Below are 17,360 nucleotides of genomic sequence, written 5' to 3'. Positions count from 1 at the left end.
CATGTGGCATGTGAATTCGAGGGACCATTTCTGTTCCATATACAGTCATGAATGCAAAGCATGAATGGGGCAACTAGATGACACAGTGAGTAGAGAACAAGGTCTGGAGTCAGGAAGACTCATCTCTCTGAATTCAAATCCAGTCTCAGACATTTACTAATTGTGTGACTCTCAGCAAGTCACTTAATTCTGTTTGCCTCAGTTTCTTTATCTGTAAAATGAACGGAGGAAGGAAATGACAAACTGCTCTAGTATCTTTGCCAAGGAATCTCCAAATGGGATCATGAAGAGTTGGACATAACTGAACAACCAGCACAAAAAGCATTTAAAGAAAGTTGGGAAGATATATGAAGCCAAGCAGAGTGGTGTGAGCAGTACCATAAGAACAATATGCTTAATAGCTATAATTATGCAAATTAAAACTAAAAGGCTGCCCAACTCAGACTACTGGCATTGACCAACATTGGTCTGAAAGAACAAATGATAGAACACACAGTACTCCTCTCATTTGAAGGGTGTGGAACCACAGGAGCAAAGCATGGCATATAGCCTCAGACTTGATTATCTTGTCAATCTTAGCTGGTTTTCCTTGGGTGTAAGGGAGGATTTAATAAAGAGGAGGATAGCAAGAAATGACTGGTGTGAGAAACAAAGGAATCAATAAAACTTTTAAAAATAGTATTTTTTGCTTGAATAAAAACAACTGCTGGAACCTAAAACATCTTGTTGAAAAGGACTTTGGTAGGCCATTCCCAATCTCATGAAAGTTACCAACAATCTCCTAACTGGCAAATTCAGTGGTCTCTTCTCAGGGCTCATTCTCATTGAAAATTATGAGGAATTTGACACAGTTGACCCTCCTCTCCTTCTAAATATACTTTTTTCTCTCCTAGGTTCCATTACACTTTTCTCTCCTGGTTCTCCTTCTTGACTTGGTCTTTGCCAGTTCACTATATTCCAAACTCTACTGGGCAACATGTATGTAAAGGATAGAGAGACATTAATAGATACTGGCTCATTAGTGAACATTGAGTCATATATCAGTTTAAGACATGATTTAGTTTAACTCACAAGATTATCATAGGATCATGGATTTCAAAAGGGAAAAACCTCTATTAGTCATCAGTAAAGAGGAGTGATAGATCAACTTCAATGATTTTAACTAAGAAGATATTCAGTGTCCAGATTACCTTTTCAAAGGAGGCTATTTCTTTGATGGACTAGCTGTAGGTGTAAGGTGTGGGACATAGAATTAGCCTAAAGGGAGCATAACCTTCCCCTTTCGCTGAACTGATCTCATCATTTAAGAAACTGGACCAGTAACAAACAATGCATCTACTCTGAAAGAGGATGAAATAGATATATAGGGAGAAGTTCACTTCAGGACTCTTTAATGGTCCCAATTCTTGGGGCCAAAAAGGAAGTTACACATATCTTCAAAAATTTTGACGTTTTGAAGGGAACTTCAAAAATGTTTCTACAAAGGGAGACAACACTTCCATCCAGCCAGGTGTTATGAGTTATACTTTTATCATGTGTTCTCTAAACTCAAACCCATTTTTCTCTGGACTCTGTATATACTTATGGGAATGCATGTGTAAAAATTGGGGAACTTTTTAAAATTAGGCTTTTACTATATTTATATCAGGAAAAGTCTCTGGTAATTGATGTTAATAAATTAATTGATAGTGGGAGGAGAATAACTGGTTAGATGATATTTCTGATGCACACTGGTCAGAGATCATGAGCTATTGTACTAGAATACCACATCTAACCTCTCAGCATTACTCTTATAATTCTGAAAGGAATAGTAGTTGACCGCACTCCGAAAACCCAACCTGCCAGTGAGAGTGAAAATTGGTAGAAGGAACCTAGAGAGGGTACAACATAACCGATATAACCCTCCCATTGTACCTATAAGGAAACCAAGAATTGTCCATAGACACAAATACAGTGATCAGGTGATCTGGGATTTGAATTAAGGTATTCTGGCACAAATTCTTTTAGGAAATTTGAGTGCCTCACCTAAGTTATAACTTTTTGATATGATCAAAACTAAAACTGACTGGATTTATGCATCCTTTGCCCTGCAGCTACTATGTATCAACTTCTTATAAGTGGACTAATAAGGCAAAATCTCAGGAGATACAAATGAGACTTCCAGAAAAACAGAGGGGGGAGCAAAAATAATTATTAAGGAAGGATACATCTCAGCTTTTCCCTTCTCTTCATTCCCATATTCCCCTACTCCCCCCTTGCCACCTTCCACCTGTCTTTCATTTGGGGTAGGATGCAAAGGTCAAATCAAAAGCTGGGAAAATTATGAACTGAAGATTAGTGTCAGAATGAAGCCATTGCCATTACTTGAGAGCCGTCAGTCAGCTGAAAGAAAAGGGATGGGGTGGAGGATTATAAATAAAGACTAGACAAACCTATACTCCATTTGGAACTTTGCCTAAAGGGCTAAAAAGCAAAATTACTACTAGGTGTATATAACAGAAATCAAAGAAAAAGGAAAAGGGCCTACATATACAAAAATATTTATAGCAGTTCTTTTTGTGGTGGCAAAGAATTAAAGATGCCTATCTGTTGGGGAATGACTGGATAAATTGTAATGGAATACTACTGTGCTATAAGAAATGATAAGCATGATGCTCTTTGAAAATCTTGGGAAGACTTACATGAACTAAAGCAAAATGAAGTGAGCAGAACCAGGAGAACGTTGTACAAACAATATACACAACAACAATACTGCATGATTATCAACTACCAATGACTTAGCTTTTCTCAGAAATACAATGATCCAAGACCGTTTTGAAGGTCCTACGATGAAATATGTTATCTATCTCTAGAGAAAGAACTAATGGAGTCTAAATTCAGATTAAAGCTTTTTTTTTTTAAACTTTCTCTTTTTTTGATCTGTGTTTTCTTTTACAACATGACTAATATGGAAAATGTGTTTTGCATGACTACACATGTATAATTTATAGCAAATTGCTTGCCTTCTCAAGGAGCAAAGAGGAAAGGGAGATAATTGGGAACTCAAAATTAAAAAAAAAAAACAGAAATGTTAAAAATGTTTTAACATGTAATTGAGAATGAAATTTAAAAAGATAGGAAAAATAAATATCCTCTTTGTTCTAAGAGCTAGGCCACCTGCCAGCCTTTCAGTTTTGATAGCTAAAGGGTTAAGATTTGAAGGAAAAAAAAACATATAGGAAAGGGGGAGGAAAAAAAGAGGAGTGAACATTAGGAAGAAGCTGGCCCAGATAAAGGATGAGTCTCTATTGTTTTAAAAATATCCTGCTAGTTTCAGTGCTATTTAGGAATATATAGCCTGAGGATGTTTCTTTCTTTACCAAGCATTTCATTTTAAGAAGTATAGGTGGTTGTTTGCCCTTCATTCTCAAAGAGGACCATGATACTGGGGAGGAGATACCATGACATGCAATGAGTTAGATTTAAGTGAGGGAGGGCTGTATAAAGCCAATCACTCTCTTCTCCAGAGCCTTCTGGGTCCAATGGCCAGAAACAGATCAGGACACTTAGTTACACCTGGTTGCAGTGGGCAATCTTGGCATTTTTAAGCTAAGGTCTTTAATCCAATCAGGGATTAAGGCTACATGGTAAATGAGGTATAACATAGCCTCTTTTAGAAATACAAAGAAAGACATAATAGATGGACCAAAATAACCAAAAAGAACAATAAGAGGTCTTGAATGGAATGCCAAATTTTCAGGCTCACTGCACGGCACTACACTTGGAGTGTAGTAGTATCATTAGTAGGACAATCTAAGAGTTAGCTACCCAAAGTCTGGTCTAGGCATGTGCAGGACTATGGCAATGATATTACAAGAAGGGAAAACAAGAGCAGGGGAAAGGTATCCTGGACCATTGTTTGGATGTCACTTGGAGAGGAACCTGTGAGCATTGTGGGAATAAAAGGAAGGAAAGACAATGACTTATTAAAAATGAAGTGGTGGATTTCTGGGAGACACCAGTTTTTCAACAAATTGTTTTTTGTTGTCATTTTTTAGCCATGTCTCGCTCTTTGTGAACTCTTAGCAGAAATACTGGAGTGCTTTGCCATTTCTTTCTCTAGCTCATTGTATACTGCTAATGTGCTAAATTCTGAGAATACAAGCAAAGACTGACTCTCCTCCTCACCAAAACAACAACAACAACAACAAACAAAACCCAAACTCAAGAAACCCTCCCCCCCTCCCCCCGCAAAAAACAACTTGCATATACAGTCAAGGAGCAAACATTCTAATGGGGAGAAAGCATAGGTACATACAAAATAAATACAGAGAAAAGTTGAAGGATAACTTGAAAAGCAGAAGGAATTAAAGGAGAATTGCGAAAGCATGGTTGCAGGATATGGTGTAATGGTCTGAAGCTCGAGTTGATGCACTGAGGTCCCAAGCATGTGAGGCTAAATAGTAATTGGACCATACTCTATTAATATATATGCTTGGAGAAAGAATGGCCCCCGCCCACTCTTTGTGCAAGTCCTAATGTGTTGTATAGGAAATGACGATTTTGGTGGGTGGAGGCACAGGGGCAGAGAGACTGCTGGCTGGCTTCTTGAGGCAGCTGCACACATTGCTATCGCTATCCCCCCTTCACCTCTGATCCCCCTTCACCTCTGACCCTTCTTTACCTCTACTGAGAATAAAGATTGAAGATTTTTCCTTAACCTGAATTCCTGACTCTGGCTGATTTTAAAATACGTGGTCATCATAATATGGGATATGAATTGAGCCTTGTAGAAAGCTGGGGAACCCAGGAGACAAAGGAGGGTCGTTTCAGAAATGTAGAACAAACAGTGAAAAGGTATGGAAACAAGAGATTGCCTTTATGTTGGTGTTTGAATAGCAGAGAGGTGTGTGTAGAGATGGAATGTGGATTGTCCAGGGGGAGAGGAGTAAGTTTGTTACTGAAGCTGAAGACTGAAAAGCTAGGAAAGGACCAAGTAGAAAGAGTTTTAAGAATGAAACAGAGGATTTTATATTCCAATCTGTAAGAAATAATCACTGCAGTTCACTGAGCAGAGGAGTGACAGGGTCAGATTTTTTCTTTTTTTTTTTTTTTGATATATTTTTAATAATAGCTTTTGATTTTTCCAAATACATGCAAAAGTAGTTTTCAACACTCATCTTTACAAAACCTTATGTTCCAAATTTTTCTTCCTCCCTCTCCGCCTCTCCCCTCCTCTAGACAGCAAACAATCCACTAGGTTAAATATGTGTAATCCTTCTAAACATATTTCCATATTGTCATGCTGCCCAAGAAAAAAATCAGCTCAAAAGAGAAAAAAAAAAAAAACACAAGAAAGGAAAAAAAATTAAAAATCAAACAACACTAAGAGAAAGTGGGATTATGCTTTGATCCAAGTCTAGTCTCCATAGTTCTCTCTCTGGATGCAGATGGCTCTCTCCATCATAAGTCTACTGAAAATGCTTTGAATCATCTTTTTATTAAAAAGAGCCAAATCCATCACAGTTAATCATCACATAATCTCATTGTTACTGTATACAGTGTTCTCTTGGTTCTATTCACTATGCTTAGAATCAGTTCATGTAAGTCTTTCCAAGCTTTTCTGAAATCATCCTGCTGATCATTTCTTATAGAACAATATTTCATTACATTCATATACCATAATTTATTCAGCCATTCCCCAACTGATGGTATTCACTCGATTTCCAGTTTATTGCCACTATAAAAAGGGGTGCTACAAAGATTTTTGCGCATGTGAGTTCTTTTTCACTTTTTTATGATTTCTTTGGGATACAGACCCAATAGACCCACTGTTGGATCAAAGAGTATATACAGTTCTTTAGCCCCCTTTTTTATTATTTATTTTAAATACACATTCTTTTATGAGCTATGCAAAGAGAGAAAAATCAGGGCAAAAGGGAAAAACTATGGGAGAGAAAAAGAAAAAAAAAAAAAAAAAGAAATGAACATAGCATGTATTGATTTACATTCAGTCTCCTTAGCTTTTTTTCTGGATGCAGATGGCATTTTCTGTCCAAACTCTATTGGGATTGCTTTGGATCACTGAACTACTGAGAAAAACCAAGCCTTCAGAATTGATCATTACACATTTTTTGCTGTTATTATGTACAATGTATTCCTGGTTCTGCTTGTTTTGCTCAGCATCAGTTCATGTAAATCTTATCAGGCCTTTCTATAATCAGCTTGTCCATCATTTTAAAAAATAGAACAATAATATTCCATTATCTTCATGTACCACAACTTGTTCAGCTATTCCCTAATTGATGGCCATCCACTCCTTTTCCAATTCTTTGCTACCACAAAAAAGAACTACTACAAACATTTTTGCACATGTGGGTCCTTCCTCTCCTTTATGATTTACTTGGGATACAGACCCACTAATGGCACTGCTAGATCAAAGGGTATGCATAGTTTTATAGCCTTTTGGACATAGTTCCAGATTGCTCTCCAGAATGGGTGGATCATTTCACAACTCCACCAATAATGCATTGGTGTCCCACTTTTCCCATATCCCCGCTACATTTATCATTATCCTTTCCTATCAACTTGGCCAATCTGAGAGGTGTGAAGTGGTACCTTAGAGTTGTTTAATTTGCGTTTATCTAATTAATAGTGTTTTAAAACATGTTTTCATATGGCTAGAAATAGCTTTAATTTCTTAGTCTGAAAATTGTCTGTTCATATCCTTTGGCCATTCGTCATTTGGGGAATGGCTTGTATTCTTATAAATTTGACTTAATTTTCTATGTATTTTGGAAATGAGACCTTTATCAGAAACAGTGGATATAAAAAAGTTTCCCAGCTCTCTGTTTCCCTTCTAATCTTGGCTGCATTGGTTTTGTTTGTAATTTAATATAATCAAAATTATCCATTTTGTATTTCATAATGTTTTGTAGTTCTTCTTTGGCTATAAATGTCTCCCTTTTCATATCTAAGAGGTAGACCATCCTTTGTTTTCCTAATTTATTTATAGTATATAGTATCATCTTTTATGTTTAAATCATGAACCCATTTCAACCCTATCTTGGTATAAGATATTAGATGTTGGCCAATGCCTAGCTTCTGCCATACTATTTTCCAGTTTTCTCAACAATTTTTGTCAAATAGTGAGTTCTTATCCCAGGAAATGGAGTCTTTGGGTTTGTCAAATACTAGGTTACTATAGTCATTGACTATTGTGTCCTGTGAATCTAATCTATTCCACTGATGCGTATTTTGTAGCTAGTACCAAATGGTTTTGATGACTGCTGCTTTATAATGTAGTTTTAGATCTAATACAGCTTTTGCATTTTTTTCATTAATTCCCTTGAAATTATTGACCTTTTTGTTCTTCCAGATGAATTTTGTTATTTTTTTCTAGCTCTATTAAATAATTTCTTGGCAATTTGATTGGTACAGTACTGAATAAGTAGATTAATTTAAGTAGAATTATGCTCAGACCTATTCTTTAGAACAATCCTCTTCTCAGCTGAGTGTAGGATGGACTGGCATGCAGTGCTTAGACCAATCAGAATGTTAGTGCAATAGTTCAGGCAAGAAGTGACAACTCAGTTTGTGATTGTATGAATCAATAGAAGGGAAGTATAGGAGATATGTTGTGGAGGGAGAATTTCATTAAGGACAGCTATTTGAGCACTTCATTTGTAAACTGAGATGACTGGTAGGTTTTCTCTAAACAGGTCACTTCAGTTTTATTAATTTATGATCCTCTGAGAACAGTAATTCAGATCTTTTCAAGACAAACTAAGTTATAAACACAATCCTCCTATAAGTTGTTATTTATCACCCAGCTATGGAACATCATGAGGCAAGAGTCACCAAACAAAAGGGAGAAAGCAAAAGAAAAAGAAGAATCGAGGGTCCCTTCCCTGGAGGTTCTGGAGGAAGAGGTAGCCACAGAAACACCAAATGGATTTGGGCTGAGCATCCGATAGGGAAGAGAGATGTTAGGCATGGTACAGATATACACCATACCTGTGTTTAGCAATGGTATTACCTATGCAGGTACAGCCCCCAAAGACTTAGGAACTGGACCACCTCCATAACCTATGCCTAAAATCTCTGAGATCAGTGACTATAGTTCTTCCTCCCTTCTTTCTTAAAATGGGGCAGTGTATACCTCTAAATAGCTACATGAATAAAATAAAAAAGAGGAAATCAATGTATTAGGCATGCAACTAAAAAAAGCTAGGAAAAGAACAAATTTAAAACCTAATTAAATACCAAATTAACAATTTTGAAACTCAAAGGAAAGATTAATGAAATAGAAACTAAGAAAAGTATTGAATTAATAAATAAAAGTAAGAGTTGGTTTTATGAAAAAAAAACAACAAAGTAGATAAATCTTTGGTTTAATATGATCAGAAAAAAGGAAAGAAAAAAACCAAATCACCAGCATCAAAAATGAAATGGATGAACTTACCACCAATGAAAAAGAAATTAAATCAATAATTAGCTGCAAGTCTGGCAATCTAACTGAAATTGATGAATATTTACAAAAATATAAATTGCCCACTTTAACAAAGAGGAAATAAATTACTTAAATAGTCCCATTTTAGAAAAAGAAATTGAATAAGTCGTTAATGAACTCCCTAAGAAAAAATCTCCAGGGCCAGTTGGATTCACAAGTGAACTCCACTAAACGTTTAAAGAACAGTTCCAATACTATGTAAACTATTTGGAAAAACAGGTAAAGAAGGAATACTGCCAAATTCCTTCTATGACACAAATATGGCACTGATACCTAAATGAGGAAGGGCCAAAACAGAGAAAGAATGGTGCAGTGGACAAAGTGATAGACTTGGAGTGAGAAAGATTTCAATTCAATCCCACCTCAGATATTTAGCAGCTGTGTAAACCCTATCCCACTGTAGTGTCCTCATCTGAAAAATGGAGGTATCAATAGGAGCTACTTCAAAGAGCTCTTATAAAAAGCAAATAAGATATATCTAGGTGGTGTAGGGAGAAGACTCTTCTTCCTGAGATCACATCAGGTTTCAGATACTTACTAGTTATGACTCTGAGCAAGTCACTTATTCCTGTTTGCCTCAGTTTCCTTATCTGTAAAATGAGCTGGAGAAGGAAACGGCAAACAGTATCTTTGCCAAGAAAATCCCCAATGAGACACAACTGAAAATGACTAAACAAAAACGTGTTTCACATATCTTAAAATTACTTTCCATAAATGAGATTGCCATCATCATTCCTCTCCTTCAAAGAGGCTCCTCCAGAAGGGGTAGTACAAAAGCCAGTTGCTCTCAAAGTAACCTCCCCAATAAGAATATTCAAAGATACCTGGAAATCCTATTAGATTTTTACCATTGAGAATGCACAAAAAATAATAAAGGAGAAAATGCAGTAGACTTGATTTTTAAATACATAGTAATCCTGTGTAGAATGGGTTTTTTTTTTCTTTTTCAAGGAGAAAGGGAAATTAATTAAACACTTCAGATTTATGCCATTCCATTTTCTTTCTTTAGGCCTGGTTTCCAGAGTTCAAAAGAAAAATCTGTGAAGCATTGTCTTTTTGTAGAGGGGGAAAAAAAGATGGCAAAATACAATGTATTGATTTATCTCAGAGATCTTCCCACTGGTATACTAACTATAAATATGTGTAGCATATAAGGAATTCTTAAGGTTCTAATTATAAGGGAACAGCTCAAACTGCATTATTAGCAATAGTTAACAATTAGCTATATTGATTATATTTTAGGCCCTTGGAGGAAAAAAGGTGACTCACTGAGAAGCCAAACACTGCTGAGTGACATCTCTGCCTGGGATTCTCAGAGCAAAGGTTGGAGAATGTCAATATTCTAGATTAGAATATTAACATTTGTTCTCTTTGAGGTCAATCCAGCTTTGATGACCTCCCTGAATACACCTCAGCTAAATCTAGCCTGTTGATGGGGAAAGTAAATTGCTAGGGAAGATTGGATGCTGCAAGGTCAAGGAAGATGATAGTGCATGAAAGATACAGTGGTGCATCCCCTGTAAGTAATGACACAATCTGCTAAATGCAGCCCAAGCCATTTGGATTGTGATGTAAATGAGAGAAAAAGAAATTTTTGTGGGGGGAATGGGAGAATTATGAAGGAAATCTATTAAGTTGTGATGGGAATGAGAATGTGAAGATTTAAAAAACACTTGAGAACTGCCTTGGAAAGAAATTTATGGACAATGCTGGGTAAGGCAGAGCTGTCAACCAAGAGCTCAGACAATAAAATCTAATCTGATCTGTTGCTGATTGGGATTACCCTGGCAGCCTGAGGAGTGAGTGGTAAGGCTGACAAGAGGCCAGGGAGGGAAGAGAGGCCATTAGAGAGACCTGGAGCTGCTGCTATCTGAGTGATGAGATTTCAGAAAAGGATTTAACTGTAATGAACTTAACTGGAGCTGACAGAAAATTGAAAAGTGATTTCATTAGTGGTGATCAGGCTCAAGTGAATGTGTGGGGAGGAAAAAAAACAGGAAAAGAATAGATGGAGAAGTAAAGCTGCCCCAAACAAAAAGTCTGCTGGAAATGGATAGCCCACTGTTCTGTCAACTGGGACTGAATCCCTGCAGAAAGCATAGTAAGTACCACTATTTTGTGTGCCTACTTAACTACTTTATATGCCCAAGGCTAGGGGGATGGTGAGGAATTGTCTTCATCTTTTTCCCCATGGGATAAATACCACGCATAAAAGATCATGGAAAAACCATTGCCTTAAATCCACTAATTTAGCTATGTGACCTTGGGCTCAAGCTGCTTTCAAGGTGAAAGGAAATTCAGACAGTAAAACTTGTCCAATTCCTCATTTTTATGGATAAGGAAACTAAAACCCAGAGAGCTGACTTGAGTTTCTGGGTTTCATAGGTAGCAAGTGGTAGGACCATAATCCTCTGATTCCAAATCTGTATCTACCAAATCTTTTTTTTCCATTGTGATCCTCCATTTTCTTATCAGTAAAATAAGGGTATTGGATTGAGGGATCTCCAAAGTTCTTTCAATTCTATGCCCTATGGTTTTAGGGCTAATTTGCCTAGCAGTGTGCAGTAATTACCACCACAGAATCTTAGAACTGGGAGGGACTTCTTTACAGAAAAACAGATAGGGTTCATGGAGAGTAGAACATCCAGCTATCAACCATTCTTCCCTCTAGAAAATTTATTCCTGAAGAATGCAATCATGGGATGTGGATGATTCTTGTGATTACAGAGAATTACAAAAAATTATAAAAATTACCCCCCAAAATAAAAAGATTACACCTTTCGTCTCTAAAAGTTTAAAATGTTTCCCTTATGTGACAGTTTTATCTTCAGAGGACAAGAGATTTATTCCCATGCTTCCATTTTTACTGCCTGAGCAATTAAAGCACCACTAATCATCATGAGAGTTGACTAGAACTATTTCTGGCATGGACCAATAAAATCAGCTCCCAGCTGATTAGCCAATGAATTGAATTCCTTTTAGGTTTATGAAGTTGTCAGTAGTGGAGGGAATGCAGCCAAACTAGGTCTTTAGCAAGTTGGACATAGAAACCTATACCAAAAGTGCAAACAAAACTACCACATTCTTTAATCTTGAGCTTGCCAACAGTGAAGAGATTCTAACAGCTGCAAAGAGACTAGTACCAACACAAGAGAAAACCAAGAAGTATGTACATACAAGAGGGGATATGGAAGATGGATTAGGATAGAATACCCCATCTTTTTAAAAAATCATATTTTATTTTTCCAAATGTATGTAAAGATAGTTTCAACATTAACCTTTGCAAAACCTTGTGTTCCAAATTTTTCTCCCTCTCTTCTCCCTTCCGTCCTCCCTAAGACAGCAAGGAATTTGATATAAGTTAAACATGTGCAATTCTTCTATGTTTCCACACTTATCACACTGTGCAAGAAAAATCAGATCAAAAGGGAAAAAACACAAAATAGGGGAAAACCAAGCAAATGAACAACAAAAAAGTGAAAATACTATGTTTTGATCCACATTCAGTCTCTGTAGTTCTCTCTCTGGATGTGGATGGCACTTTCCATTACAAGTCTATTGGAATTGCCTTGAATCACCTCATTGTTGAAAAAAGCCAAGTCCATCATAGCTGATCATCACATAATCTTGTTACTATTTACAATGTTCTCTTGGTTCTGTTTACTTCACTCAGCATCAGTTCATGTAAATCTTTCCAGACCTTTTTGTAATCAATCTGCTCATAATTTCTTCATTATTATTATTATTATAGCTTTTTATTTACAAAGCATATGCATGGGTAATTTTTCAATATCGACCCTTGCAAAACTTTCTGTTCCAACTTTTCTCCTCCTTCCTCCCACTCCCTCCCCTGGCAGGTAGATGGCAGGTAGTTCAATACATGTTAAATATGTTAAAGTATATGTTAAATACAATACATGTATACATAATTATACGCTGCACACACACACAAAATGGATCTAGAAAAAAAGTAAAAAAATTCTGAGAAGGAAAACAAAAATAACAATAACAGAATGAGTGGAAATGCTACATTGTGGTCCACACTCATTTCCCATGGTTCTCTTTCTGGGTTTAACTGATTCTCTTAATTACTGAACAACTGGAGCTAGTTTGAATCATCTCATCATCGAAGAGCTGTTCATCATTTCTTACAGAACAATAATATTGTATTTCATTCATATGCCATAACTTATTTATCCACTCCCCACCTGAGGGGCATCTACTCAATTTCCAGTTCCTTGCCACTACAAAAAGGGCTGCTACAAACATTTTTGCACACATGAGTCCTTTTTTCCTCTTTTATGATTTCTTTGGGATACAGACCTAGTAGAGATACTACTGCATGAAAGGGAGAATAATCCATCTTTGACATAACTGCCAAAATCATTTTCTTAAAGCACAGGACTGACCATTTCATACCTTTACTCAAGAAACTTCCCTATTATATCTGTGATAAAATATAAATTCTTTAGACTGACATTTAAAGATGTTCAAAGGCTATTTTTCCAGGTATTGCTATCCTTCATTTATACTATCTAGATCATAGCCAAATTGGACATTTTCTACCTAAACAATAGTGCTGAATGCCTAGAATATATTTCTTCCTCACTTCTGTGTCATAGAATTGTCTGCTTCCTTCAAGGCTAAACTCAAGTACCTCCATCTTAGGAAGGCTTCCTCTTCTCCATGTTTTGCAACTGAGTAACCGCTCTCTAAACTGTTCCCAAACTTGCTTAGAGACATTTGACAGATGTCTCTGTTTACTGCTCAGAGGGAAGTACTATCCCACTGTCATCACTACATGGGCACCCACGATGAAAGTGAAGAAAAGAGAAACATTCTAAAGATCTGGACAGATTCATCATAACCATGTCTGCATCTGATGAGCAGATGAAAGAATAAATGGAGAAAAATAGATGAAGACTTGCTCATTAACCAGAATAGTCTCCTGTCCCTTTATGACTATGTCCAGCATCAGCTTGTAATCATTAACATCCTTTTCCACTAAGTGAACAAGAGAAAACATTTATATGTACCCAGGGGCCCCAAGAGTGACATTAATCTTACTGATTACAACCTCATTCAGCAACAGGTGACTATGATTGGTGGTGTTCAGTGGTGGGCAAACATGCTGCAGACACTCATTAAGGATATGACCAATGTTCTAGGAAGAGACATCCAATCTATCTAAGTGTCTACAGATCAGATTCCTGGGGACATGGATACCTGCAAGGTGTGTATCAAATAATCCACCCTTAATAGAGGTCCTTATAGCAGCTACCCTATTTAGTCTGTGAGCTCCTTGAGTGAAGGGACTGTTTTTTGCCTTTCGTTGTATCCTTAGAACTTAGTGCAGTGCCTGGCACACAGTAGGCACTTAAGAAATGCTTATTGGGTGATTTCCCACAAAAAATTAGGAGGTCCTCATGGTAATTACTATAAAAAAAAGTCATTCAAGACTCTTGAATCTTTGGATTTTCCATCTATCCTACTTAGACTGAAATCAATACCATGAACCTTAAGAAGCAACAGTATTTACTAGAGAACTAAGTTAAATATTATAGTGAGTTTACATTTGGAACATGGGGTTAAGGAATATAAGATCTCCTATTTAAAAGAACAGGAGCAGATTATCTACAGTTTTTAGAGATCATCAGAAGGGAAGGGACTTGCCCAGGATCACACATCTGTAAGAAATATAATGGACAATGCATAGTATGAAAATAGTATTCAAACCCAGGTTCTCTGATTTCAGATAGAGCACTTTTTCTCCAGAGAGGTGAAATATCTCCCCCAAGGTCATACATGTAAAGGGCAGGGCTGAAATTCAAATCTGACTTTTGTAATGTCAAATTTGGCACTCCTTCAACTATTTTACAGTGCCCTTTATGATGCCAGTTACATGGCATTGGGGAAATCACTTAAGTTTCCTAAACATCAGTTATCTTATCAACAAAGTGGGGATTCAGTCTTTTTCCAAAGACTGAAATTCCTCATAGTATTAGAAATATGAAATACAAGGAAAGAAGAATTGTACAGACATATTTGATTCTCTGTGACCTCCCATTTAGTGTTTTCTTGGCAGATATTGAAGTGGTTTGCCATTTCTTTCTCCAGTTCATTTTATAGGTGAGGAAACTGAGGCAAACAGGGTTAAATGACTAGTAAGTGTCTGAAGCTGGATTTTAATTCAAGTCTTCCAGACTCCAGTGCTCTATCCACTGTGCTATTTAATTGTCCCAGTCAGCAAATGGGAGGATCAGAATAGAGATAACAATAGGTACCATGTTTGATTTAATTATCTCTTACCCCAAGCCATATCATTCAATCTATGGCCAGCATTTGCCAATTTTATCTTTGCAACATCTCATACATTTCCCTCTCTCCTCTGATATTGCTACCATCTTGGTTCAGACCTTATCACTCCATTACTTAAATTATTTAAATTTCTCTCTTTTCTGCCAGAAGTCTTTCCCACCTCCAATCCATCCTACACTTAGCTGTGAAAGTGATCTTCCTAAAACACAGGTTCAACCTTGGTGATCTCCTACTTTGTTAAGTCCATTGACTCTCTACCACCTCCAGAATCAAATATAAAATTTTCTTGGCATTCAAATCCCTTCAGTCTAGTACCATCTTATCTTTCCAGTCTTCTTTCATTTTATATCTTCCCATATTCTGGGATCCAGTGATAGAAAAACTTCCTTGCTATTCCTCAAACACCATATTTCATTTCCAAACTGCATTTTCTTGCTACTCTCCAATACTTCCAATGCTCTCCCTTCTCATCTCTTCCTCCCATCTTCCCAGAAGTTCCCACTAAAATGCCACCTTCTGCAAGATATCTCTTCCAGGGGTCCTCAAACTTTTTATATAGGGGGCCAGTTCACTGTCCCTCAGACTGCTGGAGGGCCGGACTATAGTAAAAACAAAAAACTTTGTTTTGTGGCCCTTTAAATAAAGAAACTTCATAGTCCTGGGTGAGGGGGATAAATGTCCTCAGCTGCCGCATCTGGCCTGCTGGCCGTAGTTTGAGGACCCCTGCAGTTTAGACCGTCTTAATTCTAGTGCCTTCCTCCTATTGAATATCTCAACTTGTTCTGCATTTAGATAGATTGCTTCTACATAATTGTTTGCCTTAAACTACAAACTCCATGAGATCAGGGACTTTGTGTATGTGTGTGTAAGGGAGCACTTTTCTTTATATCTCCAGTGCCAGGAACATAGTAGGCATTGAATAACCTTCGGTGACTTTTGACTAATATTTGGAGTGTCTTCCTCACTGGATTGTTGGAAAGAATGCAGCTTTGTAGATCACAAATTTTCATAAATGTAATTATGATTTGTAATCATATCTGTGTCATTCAAAGTTCGAGATTTCCCCCCCAAATTACGCCCCCTTTCTCCTCTCTTGGCTACTTTATACTATTTCTAGCTGCACTCTTAGTTTCCTGACAGAACGTGAGGGGCTGAAGTGGGACAGCTTTCAATGCCAAAGGGGTTACAAGGTTACAAGCCTCCAACTAGCCTGTGCAGGCTAATTAGGAAGAATAATGATTCAGAGTGAAAGTGTGTAAGGGAAAAGTTAACTGCTCTTTGCAAATGCTAAATAGTAACAACAGTTCTTCCTCTTCTTCCTCTAGATCTTAGTCTTTCCTGTTCGCTATCTTCCTCACCCACACTCCCTATCCAGGCGATTTCTTTTTCAATAGGTCTTCCCCTACTTCGTCCCTCCCCGTGCGCTAGAAACAGCCTCCTAATTTTCTTTTATCTTCAAGAAATTACTTTGGGGGTTCCCCTGAGAGAGAGACAGAGACAGAGAGAGAGAGAGAGAGAGAGAGAGAGAGAGAGAGAGAGAGAGAGAGAGAGAGAGACACGTGTGTGTTGTATAGCCATTTATGGAAAATAGCGTCTGCCAGGGCTGCTCACCTCCAGTCTTCCGTCTCCTTTTCTTCCCGAGCTAGGTCCACAAAGCCCCGAGGGCTTGTCATTTTCTCCCGGGCCCGCAATCTTGACCTTCGCGTGCCTGGCCCTCAGTTGCAGATTCCTTCGGGAGGGATGGGTCCCCTCAGTTTCTTTTCCCACGGCCCCAAAGAATCTGTTCAGTTTAGTGCCGCCCCTTTCACCCCGAGGTGGGGATAAGTTCTTTCGTTCATAACTTGGCAGTTCCCTGACAACTGTTCAACCCCCACCCCCACCCCCCTCCAGCTTCTCAACTCACCTATGCGTAGTACTTCCTCCTCTGTCCCCCCAAGATCCTCTCCTCCCCCGGCCCCGAGCCAACAATCTTCTCTCCTTTCCATCTCACCACACTGAGGAAACTCTTCCGCTTCCAGTCGCCACCCTCAGGACTCCCTCTGACCCCGCTTCAGTCTGCACTTCTGAAGCTCTATCAGTCCGGTCTCAAGTTCCAAGAATTGGGGGAGGGTACTTATCCGGGCGATGGGTCCCAAAGTCTCTGCTCTTGCCTTGATGAACTGGTGGAACTGAAGTTGCAGGTCAAGAGGAGGGGAGCTTGAGGGGATGCTGAGCTCTGACAACGAATCCAGAGGGACTAAGATGAAGAAGGAAGTTAGGGTGTGTGTGTGTGTGTTAGGGTGTGTATGTTTGTATATATGCACATACATATGTAAATACACACATGTAATATATGTGTATATATACATTTACATACATACACATATAAAATATATTTCATATATATAAATGAACATGTTACATATATATATCGTCGCAACTTGGTTGTGACGAATTGTTTTCAGAGGATTTCCAACAGCTTGATAAGAGGAAGGGATGAGGTAGCTTGCTATCTACTTACCTGGCCCTCTCTTCCAAACAAAGTCATTGATTTCCTTTCCTCTCTATTCCT

General features: G+C 37.8%; 1 protein-coding gene across 2 annotated transcripts in view; it reads right to left on the bottom strand.

Moving 5' to 3' along the window:
• TLR5 (toll like receptor 5) overlaps window positions 1-17,035 on the bottom strand; it is a 65,575-nt gene extending 48,540 nt beyond the window's left edge. The window contains exons 1-2 of one of the 2 annotated variants that reach the window (XM_003767727.4): window positions 16,713-17,035; window positions 16,421-16,538 (exon numbers count right to left, since the gene is read on the bottom strand). The gene's annotated coding sequence lies outside the window, so the exon portion shown is untranslated. The remainder of the gene's footprint in view (window positions 1-16,420; window positions 16,539-16,712) is intronic. The other variant, XM_031967074.1, reaches the window with a different exon arrangement.
• Window positions 17,036-17,360: the final 325 nt, after the last annotated feature.

This window comes from Sarcophilus harrisii, chromosome 4 (assembly GCF_902635505.1).
Source record: "Sarcophilus harrisii chromosome 4, mSarHar1.11, whole genome shotgun sequence".
Taxonomy (NCBI): domain Eukaryota; kingdom Metazoa; phylum Chordata; class Mammalia; order Dasyuromorphia; family Dasyuridae; genus Sarcophilus; species Sarcophilus harrisii.
This window is presented reverse-complemented; position numbering and strand designations above follow the sequence as displayed.